The sequence below is a fragment of the Mobula hypostoma genome, chromosome 5, assembly GCF_963921235.1.
Source record: "Mobula hypostoma chromosome 5, sMobHyp1.1, whole genome shotgun sequence".
NCBI lineage: Eukaryota > Metazoa > Chordata > Chondrichthyes > Myliobatiformes > Myliobatidae > Mobula > Mobula hypostoma.
Genome location: NC_086101.1, coordinates 43,995,657 through 44,021,264, shown reverse-complemented (window position 1 = coordinate 44,021,264; position 25,608 = coordinate 43,995,657).

Sequence of the window (25,608 nt, the reverse complement as noted above, 5' to 3'; positions counted from 1 at the left end):
TCTTCACACCATCCATATAAATGTGAGTATAATCACTATACTTTTCCAGCACATGACAGTTAAATGCATTTACCAAATCTGTTTTATATCTTTCTTTCCTTTTTACCTCTAACAAATGCCAGTTTATGTCAGGCCATACAAGCTTCCATGGAGCTACAACCAGATAAACTACTGAAGGACTTATCCTCAGATCAAATACTCCACATTCTTTCGCAATATCATTCCCTACCCAACTAAGGGTATCCCTCTGAAACCTCCCATTTTCCCAGCACTCCTGCAACACTCCTTTAGTAGGGTGAGAATCATTGTGCCCCTGCAAGTTAGCCCAGTAGTTTGCCATCAGTTGCATCCTTCTTAGTTCCAAAGGCATTATTCCCATTTCTACCTGTAGGGCTGACACTGGTGACATTTTAAAAGCCCCACTGCACATTCTCAAGGCCTGAGCCTGAATCATATCCAATTTCCTTATAAGATACCTAGCTGCTGATCCATATACTATATTTCCATAATCCAATACAGATCTCACTAAAGCCACATACATTCTCTTCAAAACTAAACAACTTGCTCCCTATTCCCTACCAGTCTAGCCACTCCTCTTCAGTTACCCCTCCTTTTATTTGTCCCTGCCAATTATCTCAAGTACTCACTCCCTCTAATCAACTAATCAGCACTATGTTTAACCCTTCAGTTGCCCTCCACGCTCCTTTTAAAGCACACTCCCCTCAGCTCCTCAGCTGCTTCCCAGCACTCAGCTCTCTCTTCCTCCTGCCGTGTCGGTCCTATATATGATTCCAATAATGTTTTTTTTTACCCGTACAGTTTCTTAACTTCACCCACAAATATTAACATCCTCTGACCCTATGTCATCTCTTTCTAAAAGAGCCACACCACCGCCTATGCCTGTCCTTTTGAATCAAAGTATATCCTTTGATGTTAAGCTCCCAACTATAGCCATCTTTCAGCCACAACTCAGTGATGCCCACACGTCATACTGACCAATCACTAACTGCGCCACAAGTTCATCCACCTTATTCTGAATGCTACATGGCCGTGAGATACTATATCATGTTGACAACAAACAGCTTTTAAATAATGTCTATTGCTATTTACCAGCAAGAAGATGTCCTGGAAAACTCCAGCCAGTTGTTTGACATAGATTTTCTGTGCCCTTTCACTTACACCATTAGGGCCCGACGGCTTGCAAGATTTCACCCTTATCAAAGCCGTTCTGATATCTGCCTCTGAGAAAGTGATTACAGGGTCACGAGGTGCGGTAAGGATTTACACTGTTATTCTCCCTTTAAAAGTAGGCATATAAAGCGTTGAGCTTGTCTGGGTGTGAAGTATCACAGCCATTCATGATGTCATGACATATTCTATATCCAGAGAAAGCAGTGAATGATGCACTAAATTCGGTCTTCATCTGGTGGCTTTGACTGTGTGAGGCTGTTTCAAGCTGTACATGGACCTTTCCCTGACTAGATGTTGTGGTTCATCTCTCCTTGAGGTTGTGAACAAAGGACCTGGTCAAGTTGCCAAGAAATGTTCCTTTCAGTTGGGCCATTCAATACCAAATCTCCTTTGTAAAACATTTTATCCAGAACAGCTTTGACAGCAAGCAAATTAGTATGTGCACAGGTATATCCTCAAAGTCAAAATCGCGTTTATTTCATCTGCACAATTACATGTGTGAACAGGTGTAATGGAAAACTTCTTGGCAGCAGCATCACAGACACATAGCATTTGATACATAATAATCATCTGAAAAAAAGTAAATTAAACATAAATTAAACAAGAAACAACACAATTAAAACAAAAACCAAAGTCCATTGTACAGTGAAGTTGTCAAAGTTGTCAGCATATTGTTATGATGAGCCAATGATTCAGGTTGTTCAGGTGAGAACAAAACACAAGCATTTGAAGGGAAGTCACTGTTTTTGAACCTGATGGTGTGAGACTTCTGGCCTCTATACCTCCTGCCTGATGGTAGCTGTGAGTAAATGGCTTAGTCCAGATGGTGGGGGATTTCATTGACAGATGCTACTTTTTAGGGGCAGTGCCTCATATAGATATTACCAGTGGTGAGGAGCAATGGACCACTGATGTACTGGGCTGAACCTACTACTCTCTATAGCTTCTTTTGTTCCTATGCATTCAAATTGCCATACCAGACCATGATGGAAACAGTCAGGATACTTTAAATAGTACCTCTGTAGTCCTTGATGAGTGTTTGGTGTGGCACACCTTTCTTGTGATTTCATCTACGTGCTAGGATCAGATCAGGTTATCTGAGATGGTAAGGGCCAGGAATTTAAAGCTGCTGACCCTCTACACTGCTGATCCACCAATAGAGGCTGGTGCATGTTCATTCCCTTTCCCCTTCATGAAGTTAACAATTAGTTCTTTAGTTTTACTGATGCTGAGCAAAGGATTGTTTTCATGGCAGCTCTCGCCCAGGTGTCAATTCCACACTCCTCATCACCAGATGCAATTGGTCCAAGAACAGTTTTGTCATCAGCTAATTCTTATAGGATACTGGAGCTGTGCATAGCCACACAGTCATGTGTGCATAGGGAGTAGGGAGGGGGCGAAGCACACATCCTTGACGTGTAGAAAGATGAGCTGGTGGATAGTCTGCATTCAATGTCATTTGGCAGAATGCAAAGACCATACTGGCATGATGTTGTGAAGTGACCTGTCTGTCGAATCCTTTATGACGCCATTTTCAGCACCACCACACACTGCCCTTCAGGTGCTGCATTAGGGTTTGACCACCAACTGTCTCTTTTTGGAGTATGTGTTTGTCAAAAAGATCTGGAAAGGATTGCACTGGTCTTTGTCAAAGTTCACCCCCAGCAGCTACATAGCACAAAAACTGACTGGCCAAACTCAGCAACACACAGTGAGACAGGCAACAACTGCTATGGGTCAGTTATCAATACGTTGAAAGGTGTACTCTGTACCAGCTATTGTAAGAAGTGGTCCATAACTCACAGCTTGCAGACTGGCATTTTCCAAAGAAATTGGTATAGTTTATTATTGTCACATATACAGAGATATGTGAAAATTGCATGCCACACAGACAAATCATTCCAAACACCAGGGGTGGTACAAATGGAAATGCAATACCAGAATGAAAAATATAATGCTATCATTACCAAAATAAGCACGGCGCAGATAGACAAATAAGGTGCAAGGGCCACGGCAAGGTAGATTAAGAACCAAGAGTTCATCATTACCGTACAAGAGGTCAATTCAAGAGTTTTATAACAGTATTGCAGATGGAATCATTGAGCATTGATGGCAGCCCAATACTTCACAGGCACATCTTGATCAACCAACCATAGTACCCTCAGGCAGTGCTGCCTCTTCAGACAAGGCGGGAGGAGAAGATGGCGGCACGACGCAGCTCGCAGCAGCCACTCCGGTGGTGATGTCTGTTATCTGTCAAGTAGGGTGCCGTGCACAATCCTGATTTGATGGAGATGGATGTGAGAGCACAGAGGAACATCTGGTGAAACTTCTGAAATGCCTACTTCGCTGCTGCTGCTACTGTGTGATCCAGAATCTCTGGAGGGGAAGGCCCTGAGTCCTTGGCTTTGCTTGTTGCTCGGCGGCCAGGGTGGGATCGAAGCACTCGACAGAGGATGGTGCTCGGTGTCGGAGGGCTGATCGGAGTTTCGAAGTTTTTGGACGGACTTGGAGTCCACTGCGGTCAGGTGCTTCCAATGGTGCATCATCAGCAAGTATGCAGCGCTTGGAAGTTCATGGCAGGGAGAATTTCTCCCTTCTACCATCTGCATGAGATGATGAGGCTATCGGAACCTTGAGACTTTTTTTTACCATGCCCATGGTCTGCTCTTTATCAAATTACGGTATTACTTTGCACTGTTGTAACTATATGTTATAATTATGTGGGTTTGTCAGTTTTAGTCTTGGTTTGTCCTGTGTTTCTGTGATATCATTCTGGAGGAACATTGTATCATTTTTAATGCATGCATTTCTAAATGACAATAAACGAGGACTGAGTGTCTTCATAATCTAATCTAATCTAATCCAGCAGTTAAGATTGCCACCAACGGAGCCGTGCCATATTCTTGCAGATACCATCAGGTAGGAGGTACAGAAGTCTCAAACCATCAGGTTCAATAACAACTATTTCCCTTCAAGCATTCTATTCCTACTTCAATTAGCATAATCCTAATCACAATAATTAGTCAATACGATGACCACATTGATCATTTTGCATTAAACTAGATTTCTGTTGTTCCAATTAAGTTATTTCTTGTTACAATATATAACCTTTATGTGGAAATTATGGATTCTCTTGTGAATGTTGCTTCTATGATGCCGTATGCCTGTGATGTTTCTTCAAGAACTTTTTCATTGCATCTGTGCACATATGTACCGTACCTTGTAAAAGTATTCCGCCCCCAACCCTTTAAATTGTAACTGCAACAGTATGTTGGATTTCACTTAAGTGAGTAGTACAACCAGAGATTTTGATTAATTTAACTGAGTAATTTTATTTGTGAATCACTTGCTTTTTTCACATCTGCTTATGTATATAACAATAATCGCAACTTTGATTTATGTGTTATTGCAAAGGCTCTCATAGGAAAGGTCTTAGTTTAACGCTTTCCACCACTGCACACTGAGCAGATGAAACTTGTGTTAAATTTCCACTAGCTTGAGATGCTTGTAAAAGATTTTTAAAAAATTATTCATCTGATATGATGTGATTGTTGCCCATAATTGTACTGAATACAATGACATAGAATGTATTATACTAAATGTTGCTAACTTTATGAATGAAGTATAATACAGAGAAAGTAAACATGTATAAATTAACGTTTCATCTGTTTCAGATGGGAGTTTTAATTCTCACTGTTAAGTCACCTATAAATTAACTGGCAGTAAATTAGCAGAAGTCAAGTGGAACTATTTCATTATCTGTTCAGTCCTGGACATAGTTATAGTTGGGCGTAGCATATTCAATTAAAATATGCCCATCAGAGTGAATGGGAAAAATCTAAACATACAGTAAACAGTAGGTGGATGGCATTGGGTAAAGTGGCCATAATTTGATCAGTAATCAAAGAACCTAGAGAGGTATTCAAATGGTTGATATATATATATAGAGAGAGTCATGAGTCATTTGAAATATTGGATCAGAAATTCATAGGCAGATGCATTTTCCTGTTGAAGGATCTCACCCTATAACATTGACAGTTTATTACCCTCCATGGATGCTGCCTGACTAGCTGAGTTCCTCCAGCATTTTGTGTGTTGTTCATTGGCAGATGTTTGTTAGCCTGCCATTTTTAATTTGCAAGTTTTCTTCATGCAAATTAAAATTTAATGAAAAAGTATCACAATAAAATTGCATCAACTCTATTATCAGAGTTTATTTTAACACCACTGATGAAAGTAGCTTTCTTACAATTTTTATGTTCATCCAACTGATCTGGTCACAAAATACCAGAGCTTTGACAGATCTTTAGAATGCATATTTTTGCACTATAAATCAGATTAGGGTATCATTAGATTAATTTAGTTTGAGGTAATTTCTTTGATCTTAGTAATTATCAAATGGTTTTTGATGGATGGTTTCTGCTCTGAAGCATTAACACTGTTTCATTTTTCATAGATGTTGCCTGACTTCACCATGCTTTACTTTTATGGCAGATTTAATGGATACAAAGTGAGAGATAAGAATTTACAGAACTATAGTGATAGAGGATGAGTTTATGATTAAATGAGTAACACTTTCAACAAATTAGCTCAGCAATAATGGGCTGAATAGTCTTCCTCTGCACTTTATAACATGACTAAGAGGTAAGTGATGAAGCATAAACTAAGGGATGAGATCGTAACCCGAAGCTCTGTTGCAGCTGCTGTCAATCACCAACAACAGTGCAGATCAATGCAGACGATATGCAATTCACAATTCATTCAGGTATTGTAAAGGGATCCTGTAAAGAAAATAATTAAGAACTGATATTTTAAAATATCTGAGAGCTTTTTCTAGAAAGTATTATGCTGTGAATAAGAGGGATCACATGAAAAATGAAGAAAAAGGCTGAATCAATCTATCAAAGCTCACACTTTACTTCAGCTGCTAAAATCACATACATTTTAGGCTGTTGGCTATTTTACCAATAATTGCCTATAAATTTATAACAGCAGTACTAATTGATTCTATAGCTTGCTTCGGAGCCTTGTTCTACATTATGGTTATCTCAAAGAAGAATACAAAATATTCAGCAGTTCTGACCAACTAAAAGATTAGCCATGATCTCCACCCCCCCCATCCCACCACTGTCTGGAATACATAGAAACAGGAACCACAGTCTTAAAATAAAGAGTTAGCCATTCAGGACTGAGATACTGTAACAGGAAATTTCTCCGATCAGTGGGTGGTGAATCTTTAGAATTCTCTTCCCAAGAAAGCTGTAGCTGCAAAATTCTGTACAAGCGGTATATTCAAGCGAGAGAAAAAAAGTAAATATTAAAGTAATAAGGAATTACTGGTTAACGGAGAAAAGTGACACATAGGTTACAGGTCTGCTGTAGTTTTTTTTTAATTGGTGGATTACGGTGTTCTCTGTTTCCTGACATTAGCTCATTAGCCGGATTTTCTTTCGGACAAAGGCACAGAATTAAATCAAATCTGTTCTGCATTAAAAGCTCTCTGAGACAGAAACTCATAACGGTAACATTCCAAGGAATCATTTTGTTTTGTGGCATCAGGAGTGAAAATTATTTTTATCACAAAGTCCAGTTGCTCGTAGGTGATTTGAATCATGGATAGCTGTCTCCTGGTTCTGACATTATATTTATTTGGTGATTTTACTACAGAAAAACAAAGCTTTAAGGACTTCAGAGAGTTCCAAAGTAAGAGCAGAACAGAATCATTAGTTACAAAGGACAGAAACTGGCTCTTCAGCCTGGCATATCTTTGCCAACCATTATGTACTTATATATTAATCCAACTTACCAACACTTAGCTTGTAGCCTATTGTGCCATGTAGAATCAAGTGCTTGCCCTGGAGACTTCTAAAATGTTGGAAGAGAAACTGCCTCCACCACCTTATCTGCAACCTATGTGAGGAAAAATGGAAAATTGTAAGGAAGGCAGTAAATGAGGGAGAGGGATTTATGAAAGGAGTTCCATAACATAGTGGGATAAATGGAATGATCAGGATAAAAATTAAATAGGTTTCAATAGATAAATTTAATGTCGGAGAAATGAATACAACGTACATCCTGAAATTCTTTTTCTTTGCAAACATCCATGAAAACAGAGAAGCGCCCCACAGAATGAAAGTTAAAACATTAGAACTCCACAGCCTCCCCAGCTCCCCCCTCCCACACACAAGCAGCAGCAAGGCAACGACTCCCCGCCTAGCAAAAATCATCAACCCCCCCTTCACTGAGCGCTCAAGCATGCAGCAAAGCACAGACTTTCATACCCAAAAACTACTCATTCACTCAATAATTTGACATACCACAGGTTCACTCTTTCCCTAATAAGGGAAAAAGAGATGTCCTCGTTTCACAGCGAGAGGGGAGACATAACAATCAATTCTCTGATTTATGATATTAAAAGTCTGCTGCATCATAGAAACATAACATAGAAACATAGAAAATAGGTGCAGGAGTAGGCCATTCGGCCCTTCGAGTCTGCACCGCCATTTATTATGATCATGGCTGATCATCCAACTCAGAACCCTGCACCAGCCTTCCCTCCATACCCTCTGATCCCCCTAGCCGCAAGGGCCATATCTAACTGCCTCTTAAATGTAGCCAATGAACTGGCCTCAACTGTTTCCTGTGGCAGAGAATTCCACAGATTCACCACTCTCTGTGTGAAGAAGTTTTTCCTAATCTCAGTCTTAAAAGGCTTCGCCTTTATCCTCAAACCGTTACCCCTCGTTCTGCACTTCCCCAACATCGGGAACAATCTTCCTGCATCTAGCCTGTCCAATCCCTTTAGGATTTTATACATTTCAATCAGATGCCCCCTCAATCTTCTAAATTCCAACGAGTACAAGCCTAGTTCATCCAGTCTTTCTTCATATGAAAGTCCTGCCATCCCAGGAATCAATCTGGTGAACCTTCTCTGTACTCCCTCTATGGCAAGGATGTCTTTCCTCAGATTAGGGGACCAAAACTGCACACAATACTCCAGGTGTGGTCTCACCAAGGCATTGTACAACTGCAGTAGTACCTCCCTGTTCCTGTACTCGAATCCTCTTGCTATAAATGCCAGCATACCATTCGCCTTTTTCACTGCCTGCTGTACCTGCATGCCCACTTTCAATGACTGGTGTATAATGACAACCAGGTCTCGTTGCACCTCCCCTTTTCCTAATCGGCCACCATTCAGATAATAATCTGTTTTCCTATTTTTGCCACCAAAGTGGATAACTTCACATTTATCCACATTAAATTGCATCTGCCATGAATTTGCCCACTCACCCAACCTATCCAAGTCACCCTGCATCCTCTTAGCATCCTCCTCACAGCTAACACTGCCGCCCAGCTTCGTGTCATCCGCAAACTTGGAGATGCTGCATTTAATTCCCTCATCCAAGTCATTAATATATATAGTAAACAACTGGGGTCCCAGCACTGAGCCTTGCGGTACCCCACTAGTCACCGCCTGCCATTCTGAAAAGGTCCCGTTTATTCCCATCCTTTGCTTCCTGTCTGCCAACCAATTCTCTATCTACATCAATACCTTACCCCCAATACCGTGTGCTTATGTTTGCACACTAATCTCCTGTGTGGGACCTTGTCAAAAGCCTTTTGAAAATCCAAATATACCACATCCACTGGTTCTCCCCTATCCACTCTACTAGTTACATCCTCAAAAAATTCTATGAGATTCGTCAGACATGATTTTCCTTTCACAAATCCATGCTGACTTTGTCCGGTGATTTCACCGTTTTCCAAATGTGCTGTTATCACATCTTTGATAACTGACTCCAGCAGTTTCCCCACCAGCGACGTGAGGCTAACCGGTCTATAATTCCCCGGTTTCTCTCTCCCTCCTTTTTTAAAAAGTGGGGTTACATTAGCCACCCTCCAATCCTCAGGAACTAGTCCAGAATCTAACGAGTTTTGAAAAATTATCACTAATGCATCCACTATTTCTTGGGCTACTTCCTTAAGCACTCTGGGATGCAGACCATCTGGCCCTGGGGATTTATCTGCCTTTAATCCCTTCAATTTACCTAACACCACTTCCCTACTAACATGTATTTCGCTCAGTTCCTCCATCGCATTGGACCCTCTGTCTACTACTATTTCTGGAAGATTATTTATGTCCTCCTTAGTGAACACAGAACCAAAGTAATTATTCAATTGGTCTGCCATGTCCTTGCTCCCCATAATCAATTCACCTGTTTCTGTCTGTAGGGGACCTACATTTGTCTTTACCAGTCTTTTCCTTTTTACATATCTATAAAAGCTTTTACAGACAGTTTTTATGTTCCCTGCCAGTTTTCTCTCATAATCTTTTTTCCCCTTCCTAATTAAGCCCTTTGGTCCTCCTCTGCTGAACTCTGAATTTCTCCTAGTCCTCAGGTGAGCCACTTTTTCTGGCTAATTTGTATGATTCTTCTTTGGAATTGATACTATCCCTAATTTCTCTTGTCAGCCACAGGTGCACTACCTTTCTTGATTTATTCTTTTGCCAAACTGGAATGAACAATTGTTGTAGTTCATCCATGCAATCTTTAAATGCTTGCCATTGTATATCCACCGTCAATCCTTTAAGTGTCATTTGCCAGTCTATCTTAGCTAATTCACGTCTCATACCTTCAAAGTTACCCCTCTTTAAGTTCAGAACCTTTGTTTCTGAATTAACTATGTCATTCTCCATCTTAATGAAGAATTCCGCCATATTATGGTCACGCTTACCCAAGGGGCCTCTCACGACAAGATTGCTAATTAACCCTTCCTCATTGCTCCAAACCCAGTCTAGAATAGCCTGCTCTCTAGTTGGTTCCTCGACATGTTGGTTCAAAAAAAAACATCCCGCATACGTTCCAAGAAATCCTCTTCCACAGCACCCTTACCAATTTGGTTCACCCAATCTAGATGTAGATTGAAGTCACCCATTATAACTGCTGTTCCTTTATTGCACACATTTCTAATTTCCTGTTTAATACCATCCCCGACCTCACTACTACTGTTAGGTGGCCTGTACACAACTCCCAACAGCGTTTTCTGCCCCTTAGTGTTATGCAGCTCTACCCATATCGATTCCACATCTTCCCGGCTTCTGTCCTTCCTTTCTATTGCGTTAATCTCCTCTTTAACCAGCAACGCCACCCCACCTCCTTTTCTTTCATGTCTATCCCTCCTGAATATTGAATATCCCTGAACGTTGAGCTCCCATCCTTGGTCACCCTGGAGCCATGTCTCTGTGATCCCAACTATATCATAATCATTAATAACGATCTGCACTTTCAATTCACCTACCTTGTTACGAATGCTCCTGGCATTGACACACAAAGCCTTCAGGCGCTCTTTTACAACTCTCTTAGCCCTTATACAATTATGTTGAAAAGTGGCCCTTTTTGATGCTTGCCCTGGATTTGTCGGCCTGCCACTTTCACTTTTCTCCTTACTACTTTTTGCTTCTACCCTCACTTTACACCCCTCTGTCTCTCTGCACTGGTTCCCATCCCCCTGTTGTGAACTAATCTCCTCTCACCTAGCCTCTTTAATTTGCATCGCTTTTTCCAAGCCCTGTGCCCAGACAGTCAGTACCAAAAAGGCGCAGCTCTCCGGACACACAACCCCTGGCAGCTAACCCACTGCTCCTGATGTTCCGTGTTCCCACGCGGTGCTTCAATCAGGGGCACCCGCCTAGAATCAGCACGCTCCCTGAGAAAATCCAGAACCTTGAAGATGCACTTGCCTTCCAGGTTGCATTCTCAGGCTATCAAATAACAGCTGGTCGTAAGGCCCTGAGAGCGGGTCCCACTCCTTCAAAGAACCAAAGTCGGAGTGTAACTCCAGGGCAGGGTCTTCAAAACAACCTTGAAGAGGAAAAATGGAGATATCAAAGATAGGAATAGAGCTGTTTCTGAAGTTACAAACAAAGGAGTCACCATCTCGCACCATTTTGACTTTGCTCCGCCTCTAGTCATTGAGATAACAAATTTAAAATATTCATTGATATGTTGAAACGGACACTGTCAATCCTAGTTTCACACTCACTCTGCAGCTATTTAACCTCTTCCTATTATGGAACTTCCTAGATATCAACACTCATCTAGTCCTGGCTTCCTACAAAGTACAGGTTTAATGGCTATAATACTGGTATCTACATTTTCATCTGGAGAGTGACCCCCTTCCTAATATCTCCTGTCTAATTCTTCTCTATTCTCTTTAAAAACTACCTAGGTCAAACAGTCTAATGTTTCCTTCCAAAGCCTTGCATTAAAGCTGCAACATTCATGGATGGACTCAGGGACTTGGACTATTTTTTTTCTGTGTGACAGTATTTTACTGCTGTCTTATATGTGCTATATGTGCCTTGTATAGTGTGAGCACGTGGCCAAGTGGTTAAGGCATTGGACTAGTTACCTGAAGGTCGTGAGTTCGAGCCCCTGCCGAGGGAACATGTTGTGTCCTTGAGCAAGGCACTTAATCACACATTGCTCTGTGACGAAACTGGTGCCAATTGTATGGGTCCTAATGCCCTTCCCTTGCACAACAAGGGGAGACTTGCTGCAAGGGCAACTGCTGGTCTTCCATACAACCTTGCCCAGGCCTGTGCCCTGGATAGTGAAGACTTTCCAGGCGCAGATCCATGGTCTCGCAAGACTAACGGATGTGCCTTGTGCTCTCTCCTGCCATCTGGCAAAAGGTACCGAAGCATTCTGGCTCTCACGACCAGACTGTGCAACAGCTTCTTCCCCCAAGCCATCAGACTCCTCAATACTCGGAGTCTAGACTGACATCTACATCATTTATTATTATATTGTAATTTGTCCTCTACTGTACCTATTTGTACTGCCCCGCACTGTTTTGTGCACTTTATGTAGTCCTGTGCAGGTCTGCAGTCTAGTGCAGTTTTTATGTTGTTTTACATAGTCTAGTGTAGCCTTGTGCTGTCTCACATGGTCTAGTGTAGTTTTGTGTTGTTTCATGTAGTACCAGGGTCCTGGAGGAACGTTACTTCATTTTTACTGTGTACTGTACCAGCAGCTTATGGTTGAAATGACAATAAACTTGACTTGACTTGACTTGACTTGACTCTTGGTACTTTGTTTTGCTCCTTAGTAACACTGGAATTAGGCTGTATTCATGTATGGTTGAAGGATAATTAAATGTGAACTTGTACATCAGCTTGAAAAAATCTGTGTTTCAAAATGTTCCTAGTACCTTTTTGTGATGTCCCATTGTGCTGTTGTGCTATATAAATACAATTAGCTTTTGTTGTAGGGGGTAAATCCTACTTTGTAATTGCCAATTGATTCATTATTGTCACGTGGACCAAGATACAATGAAAAACACTGTTTTGCATGCCATCCATACAGACCATTTCACCACATCAGTACATCAATGTGGAATACAGTAACAGAATGCAGAATATAATGTTGGAGTCACAGTCACAGAGAAAGTGCATTGCATGTAGACATTAAGGTGCAAGACCATAACAAGATAGATTGTCAGAGTAAGAGGCCACCTGACTTGCACATAAAATACAAGCTTCCAAGTAAGAAACGGAAGTGGGCAACTCAGCTCCTTGAGCCTGCGGAACTATTCAATATGAAAATATCTGATCCGATTATTGGCATGTTCCAGTCTACCCATAACCTTGGCCTGATATAGTGAGTATTTTTTCCAGTATTTCCTGTGTTAATAAATAACTCAAATTCCATCTGAGGCTTTTGTCATCCACTAGCCTGCCAATATCATCATGGCATTATTATCAATTCATGCCTCTATGAGGTTTTTTTCATAAATCTGACATGAATTCAGTAAAACAACAGTAAAATAACAATGAATCTAAAGGGAAACAAAAGCCTGTTATCAATTTACACCGATTTAAGGTGAGTGGTGGGTGCTCAGCATAGAGAATGGTGGGTGCCTGTAAGGCACTGCCAGGGGTGGTGGTAGACACTGTGATGATAAGGACGTTTAGAAGGCACATGGGTGTAAGAAAAGTGAGAGGTTGTTTGCTATGTAGGACGGAAAGGAAAAGAATTATCATTGAATAGGTTCACATAGGTCAGCAAAACACAGTGGGCCAGAGGGTTGGAGTGACTGTACTGTACTGTTCTATGTTCTATGTTCTATGTTATATAGAGTCCTTTCCTTCCATTGGATCTTTTTGAAGGAATTATCAAATCAGTTTGAAATACTTATTTCTCTTAATCTATTTTCTGTTTTAACCCTGAACAACTTTCCTATCCAACTATAACTTGCAAAATTTCTATTAATTTAGTATCCATTACTGTTTTCAGAAATTCTGCACCAGAGCCTAACAATTTGCTAAGTATTTTTTTCCCTTAACTTCTGAGTTCTTTAACCAGCTATGTTAAATCTGTGGCCAATGATTGTAGGAAAATGTATGGTATGGAAATTATGCAGACAATTAGTGCGCAGGCAAAAAAGTAACAATGTTTGAATAATATATAACAGATATTTCTTTTTATTTATCTTGTCTAAATAGATACATATACTCTTTTTGTCACATTTAAATAATAAAAGACCACATTTCTTTGAATTATCCTTCAGATAGCTCTCGCTTAGGATAATGCAGAAAACACTGTGATGGTGATGAATTCCTTGAATCAGATGACAGCAGTCTCAATGATGTGCAAAAGCAGACTTGCTTCATTTGGCTGCATCTGTTCCCTGTTAGCTTACATAATTTGAATTGGATGAAGCTTTCTACTGCATACAAATATTTATTCCTTTTTGTTTCTGTCAAAGTTCCGTGAACAGAATGAGTAAATCACTTGAGCATGATCACCACCTAGATGCTGTGTTTCCAGCTCTTAAACCTAGGTGACTGGAAATCTAGGCAGAAAGGCTTCTCAATTTGACATATGCACAATTGCACTTTCTCCAACGTTCTCCCATGAACTATTTCAGCACTTCTTACTGCCTCAGTAAATCAGCCAACATTATCAAAACCCCTCTGGACATTCTCTCTTCTATCCCCTCCTACCAGGCAGAAGGTACAAAAGTCTTGAAGGTCGGCAGATTCTATAAGACTATTGAGTGGTTCCCGAGTACCATGTGACCTTCTACGTTATTATCTGAATGAACTGCACTTCTTAAAAACAGAAACATGTCATTGTGCACTCTGTTATTGAAAGACATTCTTCCATAGAGGGAGTAGAAAGAAGGTTCACCAGACTGATTCCTGGGATGGCAGAACTTTCATATGATGAAAGATTGGATCGACTAGGGTTATACTCGTTGGAATTTAGAAGATTGAGGGGGGATCTTATTGAAACGTATAAAATCCTAAAAGGATTGGATAGGCTAGATGCAGGAAGATTGTTCCCGATGTTGGGGAAGTCCGGAATGAGGGGTCACAGTTTGAGGATAAAGGGGAAGCCTTTTAGGACCGAGATTAGGAAAAAGTTCTTCACACAGAGAGTGGTGAATCTGTGGAATTCTCTGCCACAGGAAACAGTTGAGGCCAGTTCATTGACTATATTTAAGAGGGAGTTAGATATGGCCCTTGTGGCTAAAGGGATCAGGGGGTATAAAGAGAAGGCAGGTACAGGTTTCTAAGTTAGATGATCAGCCATGATCATACTGAATGGCAGTGCAGGCTCAAAGGGCCGAATGGCCTACTCCTGCACCTATTTTCTATGTTTCTATGTTTCTATGTTATTGCTTTCCTTCAATGCACAGAATTAATCTGTAATAAAGCTATACAAAGAGAGGATAGACAGGAGTCACAGGGAGGGTAGTTACCCCAAGAATACAGGAGACAGATAAATGGGTGACTGGCAAAAGAGGAAAGGGAAAGCGTTAGATAGTGGTGAGCACCACTGTGACCATCCCCCTCAACAGTAAGTACTGCATTTTGAGTACTGTTGTGGGCGGGGGGAAACGACCTTCCTGGGGGAAGCAATGATGGCCATGCCTCTGGCACTGAGTCTAATTCTGTGGCTCAGAAGGGCAGGGAACAGAAGGGGATGGCAGCAGTAATAGGGGACTCTGTGGTCAGGAGAACAGATAGACGATTCTGTGGATACAAAAAAGAAACACAGATAGTAGTTTGCCTCCCAGGTGCCAAGGTCAGCGATGTTTCTGAACACATCCACAATATCCTGAAAAGAGAGGGTGAGCAGCCAGAAGTCATGGTACATATTGGTACCCAAGACATAGGTAGAAAAAGTGAGCAGGTCCTGAAATCAGAACACAAGGAGTTAGGAAGGAAGTTAAGAAGCAGGACCTCAAGGGTAGTAATCTCTGGATTGCTGCCTGTGCCACATGGCAGTGAGAATAAGAACAGAATGAGGTGGCAGATAAATGCGTGGCTGAAGAACTTGACAGGGGTTCAACGATTCAGATCTCTGGATCATTGGGACTTGTACAAAAGGGATGGTGTGCATTTGAATCTAAGGGGGACCAATATCATTGCAGACAGGTTTGATAAAGCTGTTGGGAGCAGTTTAAACTAATATGGCAGGGGGATGGGAACCAATTTGAGGATGAGCCAGCAAGTAGCTGATGGGTGTAAGATGAATGTAAGGAAGAACATGCCAATGATTGGGCACAAATGCAGTCAGTGCAGAGATGACTTAAATTGTACCACAGAGGCAAAATTTAAAAGGGTGAAGGAAACAGGACCGGAGATGCTGTGTTTAAATGCTCATAGCTTTCAGAATAAGGTGGTTGTACAATTAGAAATTGGTTGGTATGACGTTGTGGACATCACTGAATCATGGTTGAAAGAAGGTCTTAGTTGGGAGCTTAATAACAAAGGATATATTTTGTATCGAAAGGACAGGCAGGAAGGCACAGGCGGTGGTGGTGCTCTGTTGGTAAGAGATGGAATTACATCTTTCGGTGACATAGAGTCAGAGAATGTCAAATCCTACTGGGTGGAGTTAAGAAACTACAAGGGTAAAAAAAAAAGCATTATGGGAATCATATAGGCCTCTAACTAGTAGCCAATATGTGTGGTTGAGATAGAAAATAGAGCTGGAAAAGGCATGTAATAAGGGCATTGTCACAATTGTAATTTGCAGGTTGAGTCTGTGGTAAAGAAGGCAAATGCAATGTTGGCATTTATTTCAAGAGGAATAGTATATAAAAACAAGGTGATAATGCTGAGCATTTATAAGACACTAGTCAGGTTACATTTGGAGTATTGTCAACAGTTATGGGCCCCATATCTCAGAAAGGATGCGTTGTGATTGGAGAGAGCCCAGCGGAGATTCACGAGGATGATTCCAGTAATAAAAGGGTTAACGTATGAGGAGCATTTAGCAGCTTTGGGCCAATACTCACTGGAATTTAGAAGAATGTGGAGGGGTGGGGGCATTCTCATTGACCTGAATGTGGAGAGGACTAGATTAGGTGGCTGTGGAGAGGATGTTTCCTATGGTGGCGCTGCCCAGATCTAGAGGGCACAGCATCAAAACTGAGGGGCTACTCTTTAGAATAGAGGTAAAAAGGAACTTTTTTTAGGCAGAGAGTAGTGAATCTATGGAATGCTTTGCCATAGGCAGCTGTAGAGACCAAGAGCATAGGTATATTTAAAACAAAAATTGAAGGTTTCCTGATTGGTCAGGGCATCAAAGGTTATGGCGAGAAGGCAGGTGTGTGGGGTTGAGTGGGATCCAAGTCACCCGTGATGGAATGGAGGAATAGACTCGATAGGCTGAATGGCCTAATTCTGCTCCTATGTTCTTATTGCCCTAAAGCAAGGCCTCTTACTGTACCTAGGTATCAAATGGATTTACCAAGTTGTTCCAGGCAAGGCAAATTCTGCACTTACTGCCCCAAGGTATTCCTGGGAATTGTGTTTAAAATCTTCCCCTCTTCCTTAAGAACAATTGAATGTTTATTGTAGAATACAATTCAAAGCACTGGGATTGATTTCAGACAAGATGGACAACGTTGAGAAAAGAAGTAATGTTTGTTTTTTGTTAGTAGCAGAATTTAGTAAAGCTGAATGAGCACGTTTGATTTTGGGTGCAGAATGTTGTATCCCTTTTCATAATTCTTAGTGATTTAGTTAAGGTGGTCAATAATTGTGATCTCTTCTAGTTCCAATTGCTGTCCTCTTCGGCATTCAAGCATCATTATTTAATGAGGACTAGGGTGGGAGTGAGACAGTGTTTGGCATTGAATTTTCCAAGAGACAGACTTTCTCTGCAGTAACCATCTGCAGCAACAGAACTCACCAGCCCGTCATGGCCCTCACCTGCAGGACAGAATGACACCTCAAATTCTCTGCAGATGTTCAGTATGCACATAGCAAGTTCTAATTCTCTGCTGTCTCTTCATTTCTGGAAACGAAAAACTAGTTATTTTTAGAAATGTATTCATGGACTCCACCCCCCTCCCCCATCATCAAGGACCCTCACCATCCAGTCCACGCTCTGTACTTGCTGCTGCCATCAGAAAGGAGGTGCGGGAGCCTTAAGTCCTACACCGTCAGGTTCAGAAATAGTTATTACTCTTGACCATCAGGCTCCTGAACCAGTGTGGCTAACTTCATTCACCTCAGCATTGAAAAGATTCCACAACTTATGGACTCACTTTCAAGGACTCTACAACTCAACTTATATTTATTTACTATATAATTATATAAATAATAATATTTATTTATTCATTTATTTGTTATTAGTCTTTCTGTATTTGCACAGTTGCCTTCTTTTGCACATCAGTTGTTTGTCCATCTTTGTTTGTGTGTAATTTTTCATGGATTCTATTGTATTTCTTTGTCTTTACAGTGAATACCTGCAAGAAAATGAATCTCAGGATAGCATATGGTGGCATATACATACTTAGATAATAAAATTACTTTGAAATTTGTGCAACATTGATAATTACTGGAAAGATCAACATTCTGTAACTGTCCCAGAGTCCATCACGTTGATGTAATCACATATAAATTAGCCCAGTTAAGGACAACAGATTTACTTCTCTTCTTTTAGTTTCATTGTTACTATTACTGTGTCATAGAATCATACAGCTTGACAGCACAGAAACAGACACTTGTCCCATCAGGTCCATGCTGCACCATGATTCTGGCTAGCATCATTGAACCACATGTGGACCATAGCCCTCCTTACGATTTCCATCCATGTACCTATCCAACTTTCTCTGAAATGTTTAAATTGAACCCGCATCCACCACCTCCGCTGAGAGTAAACAGTTTTTTTTTCAAATCAGCTTCATATTTATATAATTAGTTGAATTTAAATTTCTCTATTGCCATGGAGGGATTTCAACTCATATCTCTGGATCATCAGTTCAGAACACTTGCTTGTAGTCCAGGATTTTAACAATTATCCTCTCCCCTTCACAGCACAGATCATCAAATGTAATTAGATGCTAATTTATTTCACATTCTGATTGTATATCTTGATTGCTTTCACTGAAAGTTCGTAGAAATTCAGACTTCCGAAATGTATTGCAAACTAAATCAAATGTGAAAGCCTGATGTAGTATTTAAATGGTTTGCATGACTTAGGGATCATAAAAACAATTATTCTACTGATGCATTATTTGCGGATGCCAATCCTGCTTTATATGCATCAACAGTGAACAGTAATGAGTTTTGCTGTTTATCACAGTACCTATTAGTATCTACTGCAAAGGACAGGAGCTGATCATATCGTATTAAAGGAAAGCAACTAAGCAAGCTGCTTTCAAAGCAAGGCTCATAACTGAATGAAATCTACATTAGATGTATTATTGATAAAGAGGAGGGGGCAAGCTCATTGGAAATTAAAAGCTTAAAGGAATAAAGCACTCTGTGGAGACAGCTGAGAAACCCTTAAGGTTTCATTGTATGACATTTTAATTTTAATAGTGGCACATGTAGACAACTGAGAAACACAATGCTGGACATATATTTGTAAAACAAAAATCAAATTGCCCAAGAACTATCTAATTGGATTTTGAAATGTGTTTTTGCAGTAATGCCTCATTGAAATTTCAAAAGGCTATAAATGCAGAAAACTTGAGATAACAGATCTCACTGTAACATGATTGTCTGCAGCTATGGGGATTTCAACAGTTGTCCCAAAGGCAGCAAATGTCTGCTGTCACTTTTAAACACATTTTTACAATTTGAACTACAGACTTTTATGAACAAAAGCATTGCAAACTGTTTCCAATGCTAAATGGAAGTTGCTTGATCTTGAGGCTTCCTTTATACATGATATTGCTATGAATTATTATTTTGATTGTTTTCAGAATCAATCGCCTTGATATAGCTTCTAGTGGGAGAAGATAGCTGAGTGAAAGCACTGCTTGAAGCTTCAAGCGATCCTACAACTAAATTGGAGTGTACTAGAGCCTGGAAGGAATTAACCTCAGTAAAAATGCTGCTGGCCAGAAATGTTTGCTACTAAACACTGTCTGAACCTTCGAGGTTGAAGCAGTATTTGTCTACTGCAAGATTAATTCTGTTGTTGGCTGCATGCTTCTAAGATAAATTAATGTTAATTTATTGTTTTTTGAGAAGGATATTCAACAGACAATGTCACTGCAGAAAAGCAAGATCATATTTGCTTGGCCAATATGGACACAACTTTATGCCAGTGAAGGCGTTAGCACATTGCAGATGAATAGAGACTAAGATGAATGAAGAATTCAATAGTTTTCCAAACACTGAGGCACGGTATACAGTTGTGACATTATTGCTTTTTTTCAGCTAAACTCAGTGCAGATTTATCTCTTGGCCTTTCTTCTAACAGGATACATCGAGGACATTTTCAAGAAGCATTGCCTCAAGAAAGTAGTATCCATCATTAAGGACTCTTACAAACTGGGACATACCCTCTTCTTATTAATCCCATCAGGGAGGAGGTACTTGACCCTGAAGACTCACACTCAACATTTTAAGAACAGCTTCTTCCCCGCCCCCCCACCATCAGTATTGTGAAGTGCATGAACTGAAGAACACTAATTCATTTTTGTCTTTCACATTACAGTATTTATTTATTTAATGAACACCTTTCACTGTATTGCTGCCACAAAACAAATTTTATGACATATGTCAGTGATAATAAACCTAACTGTAGTGATAATAATTCTAACTGTTGTGTAGAAATCAAATGCTGGTTTTCATTCTGTAGTGGGATAGTGGGGATGTGCATTGCACTTCCAGTGCAGGTTATTCACTTGGGTTTGTTGCAAAGAATCTGGATTAGTTTCAGCTAAGTGGAACTGGAGGAATAATTTGTATTGCTGAAAATCTAATTAGCATATGTAGGTAAGTGGGTCTCAATTGCAGTGAAGCAACAATAGTGTAGTGGGAGCTAGTGGAGGAATTTTTTAGCCACAGGTGGTGTGAGCTTACTTATCACTTGCTCATGGATGTGAGCGTTGCTCTGAAGACTTGTACCCATTTCTGCCCTCAGAATTCCAAAGGTTTTGCATCTGATCCTGAGCGCTGTGCCTCCTCTGTAGAGTTTGCACATATTCCTGCAGCCCAGTTGAATCAGGGATGAAAGAGAAGGTTACTCAGAGGTCTGAGAGTGAGAATTTAAAAAGGTGCTTTTGCAGGCTTTTAACATTTTCCAGCAGCCCAATGAATGTAGGAATGGAAAAAGAGGCTACTCGCAGGTCCAGGAGTGAAGTTTAAAGAAGAAGCCTTTGTGGGTTTTCAGCATTCATATCATAATTTATTAGTAAGGGCAAATAAAAATAAGACAGGGACATGTGGAGTGGCCATTGTGTGAGAAGATCAGTATTAGAGTGGGGAATCTTTGGCTTATCAGCCTTTGGTGAGAGCAGACTTGGGTGAGGTAAGTATCCAGTAAGTTTCTTCATCTTCATCCTTCCTCTGTTAGAACATAATTAGTGCAATGATGATGGCTCCAGGGGCAGTGTTTATACTTTGTGTAAGATGTGGGAATTCTGGGAGACCTTCAGCCACCTCGATAACCACGTCTGCACCAGCTGCAGCAAGCTGCAGCTCCTCAGAGAACATGTTAAGGATTTGGAGCTGCAGCTCAATGACCTTTGGCCCATGGAGGAAACTGAGGAGAGACACATACGAGCTACAGGGAGGTAGACAACCCTAAGTTGAAGGAGGCTAGAAAATGGGTAACTGTTAGGATAGGGAAAGGAAATGGGCAGCCAGTTCAGAGGACACCTGTGGCCCCTTTGGTTACTGTTGGGAGGGGGAACAACCTACCGGGGAGCAGCTCCAGCGATTGGGTCTCTGACACTGAGTCTGGTGCTGTGGCTCAGAAGGGAAGGTGGCGGGGGGGGCGGGTGGGGTGAGAAGAAGAGGACTGCAGTAATGATAGGGGATTCCATAGTTAGAAGAGTAGACATGAGATTCTGTGGATGTGATAGAGATAGCTGGATGGTATGTTGCCTCCTGGGTGCCAGAGTCAGGAATGCCTCAGATCAGGTCCACAGCATTCTAAAGGGGGAGGTAAACAACCAGAAGTCCTGGTACATATTGTCACCAAGGATATAGGTAGGAAAAGGAAGGAGTTCCTGAAGGGCAGATTTAAGGAGCCAAGTAGAAAGCTGGAAAACAGGATTTCCAGGGTAGCAATCTCTGGATTGTTGCCTGTACCCTGTGCCATTGAGGATAAGAATAGGATGATTTGGCAGATGAATGCATGGATTAGGAACTGGGGTAGAGAACAGGGGGTCAGATTTCTGCAAAATTGGGATCACTTCTGGGGACTGGTATGATTTGCACAAAAGGCTGGGTTGCACTGGAACCCGAGGGGGATGAAAATCCTTGCAGGCAGGTTTACTAAATCTGTTTGGGAGGGTTTAAACTGATTTGGCAAGGGGATGGGAATCTGAGTAACAGAACTGAGGATGGGCAGTTGGTATACAAGTAGAGGCAGTGTGTGGTGGACTGTCAGGAAGGACAGATGATAGGGCAAAATTGCAGTCAGTGGAATGAGTTGCAGTGTAACTGGGGGACAAAATTGAAAAGGATGATGAATTCAAGACTGAAGGTGTTATATATGAATGCAAGCAGAATATGAAATAAGGTAGATGAAATTGTAGCGCAGTTAGAGATTGCAGGCATAACATTGTGGACATCACTGATTCATGGCTGAAAAACAATTACCTACATAGTGGGAGCTTAACATCCAAATAATACACATTGTATCGAAAGGACAGACAGGTAGACAGAGTTGGGGGGGGCGGGTGGTGGGTGTTGTTCTGTTGGTAAAAGTTAAAATCAAATCCTGAGAAAGAGGTGACACAAGATTGGAAGATGTAGAATTGTTGTGGGTAGAGTTAAGGAACTGCAAGGGTAAAAAGACTCTGATGGGAGTTATATACAGGCTTCCAAAGAGTAGTCAGAATGTAGGGTACAAATTGCAACAGGAGATAGAAAATACATGTCAAAAAGGCAATGTTATGATAGTCATGGAGATTTCAATGTGCAGGTAGTTTGGGAAAACAGTTTGGTACTAATTCTGGATCACAAGAGAGAAAATGTGTAGAACGCCTTCATGATGGCACTTAGAATGAAGAGGAGAAGGAACGTCTTTAGCCAGACAGTGGTGAATCTGTGGAATTCCTTGCTACAGGCAGCTGTGGAGGTCAGGTCATTGGGTAGAGGTTGATCGGTTCTTGATGAGTCAGGGCATGAAAAGTTACCAGGAGAGGGCAAGAGAATGGGGTTCAGAGAGAAATGGCAGAACAGACTTGATGACCCAAATGGCCAAATTCTGCTCCAATGTCTTGTGGACTTATGGTCTTACATTCCTTGTAAAGGCAGGGGTTTGTGCCAGTACTCTAGTTCCTTTCCATATTGTGGAGACAGATGGATTGGTAGGTTAACTGGTTACAGCAAAATAAGCCTCAAGTAAGCAGTGAGAAACAAGGGAAGTGATGTGCACGTGAGACAGAATGCTCAAACATTCTGAAAGCTGGCTAAGTCTCAGCAGACTGAATAGTTTCCTTGAGAAACAAATAATCTGCTGGATGAACTCACAACAGAGATTGCAGATACTTGAAATCTGGAACATTCCGCACAAGATGCCATAGGAACTCAAAAATCTGGCAGCGTCAGTGGAGGGAAATGAACAGTCGACATTTCAGGCCAAGACCCTTCGTCAGAACTCAGAGTTAACTTCTCATTTTCCTCCAGAGATGTACATAGAACATAGATCATAGAAATTTACAGCACATTACAGGTCTTTCAGCCCACAATGTTGTTCCGACCATGTAACCTACTCTAGAGACTGCCTAGAATTTCTCTAGCGCATATCGCTCTATTTTTCTAAGCTCCATGTACCTATCTAAGAGGCTCTTAAAAGTTCCTATTGTATTCACTTCCACCACCACCACCATCAGTGCATTCCATGCACCCACCACTCTCTGTAAGAAAATCTTACCCCTGACATCCCCTCTGTACCTATTTCCAAACACCATAAAACTATGCCCCCTCATGTTAGCCATTTCAGCCCTGGGAAAAAGCCTCTGGCTATCCACGTAGTCAATGCCCCTCATCATCTTATACACCTCAGTCAGGTCATTTCACATTCTCCGTTGCTCCAAAGAGAAAAGGTCAAGTACACTCAACCTATTCTCATAAGGTAGGCACTCCAATCCAGGTAACAGTCTTGTAAATCTCCTCTGCGCTCTCTCTATAGCGTCCACATCCTTCCTGTAGTGAGGTGACCAGCACTGAACACTGTACTTTAAGTGGGGCCTGACCAAGGTCTTATATAGCTGTAGCATTACCTCATGGCTCTTGAATTCAGTCTCACGGTTGATGAATGCCAACAAACCATATGCCTTCTTAACAACACCGTCAACCTGTGCAGCAGCTCTGTGTGGCCTAATGACATGGACCCCAAGATCTCTCAGATCCTCCACACCAAGAGTCTTACCATTTATATTATATTCTGTCTTCAAACTGGACCTACCAAAATGAACCACTTCACACTTATCTGGGTTGAAGTCCATCTGCCACTTCTCAGCCCAGTTCTGCATCCTATCGATGTCTCGCTGTAACCTCTGACAACCCTCCAGACTATCCACAACACCCCAGTGATGTTGCCTGACCTGTTGAGTTCTTCCTGCCTTTGTGTGCATTTCTGGTGGAATTCAATGAGCCAGACAACATCTATGAGAAGAAGAGGAGTGATGACTTTTCAGATGAAAACCCGAGGTTTTGACCCAAATCATCCACAACTCCTTTCCTCCTGCAGATGCTGCTTGACCTGCAGAGTTCCTCCAGTAGGTTGCTTGTTGCTTCAGATTCTAGCATCTGCTAGAATCCTTCTTGTAAAGCATTTTGTGATAATATTAAGCAAAACTGTTCTTTCTTCTGTGGAGTGGAACCAAATACATTATGCTGTCTCAGCTTGCAGTTGGAAAGGGACATTGTGCAGTTCTTTTAAATTTGAACAGCCTGCACATAGCTCCATCTCAAGCAACATGCAGTTCTGTTGGATAGAATATTCTCCTATGAGATGTAGCTTAGAAAATCAAATTTATTGTTTATAATTATTCAGTTGAATGTAGTAACTGCTTGGTGAATATTAATTGTAGGCATTTTGAACTTGACAGGCTCAGTGAAAAGTCTGCCAACTGGAGGTTGAGTGTGAAGTGGGACCTGTCAAATTGGCTGTTGTCACTGCAAAACTGCAAAAATAAATACCCATTTTGTTTGTGTTTTCTTTTTTTTCGGCCTAAGGCAATTGTGCACCAATTAAAAGCTGACTTTGTCTAAGCCTACTTTATTCCAAGATAAATGAAAGACAGACAATGGCTTGCATTTTGCAGCTGTCTCTTTGATAACTTGGTTTTGTTGTAATATAAAAGCTGACTTTTTTTTACATTTGCTAAACACTTCATATTTGCTCCTTGCAAAGTGAAGCTCAAGATGAATGGGATGAACGAGATGTAAAAATGTGAAATCAGGTAGGGACGTATTGTATCTTGTAGGCATTCATAAGTAACTCAGCATTCTTAAATGATATATATTTTTTCCAGATTTAATGACAGCTTTAAGGGGAAAACAAGTTGTAGGAGGATATATCCAGAATAAAACAGTCCTCTAGATTAACATCTCATCCATTACCCAGAATATTTATTCCCTTCACTAACATCATACCTTGCTTGCATTGTGTACCTGTTGAAGATGTACCTCAATTGCTCAAAGACTTTTATCCTGACAGCATAGTTCTAGACTACACATTGTACTACCATAAAGGACAAGATCAGCAAGTGCCCAGGGACACAACTGCACCCCCTTCCTCTCCAAAACACACAATCTTAATTTGGAAGTATTTTGTTGTTCTCTTACACCATTGGGTCTAATTCCTGGAACCCTTCACCAACAGCACCATTCAAGGACCTTCACCAGGACAGCAGTGTTTCAAGAAATTAGGGATAGTCTGCAAATGCTTCCCAATAAGTAAATGACTTATT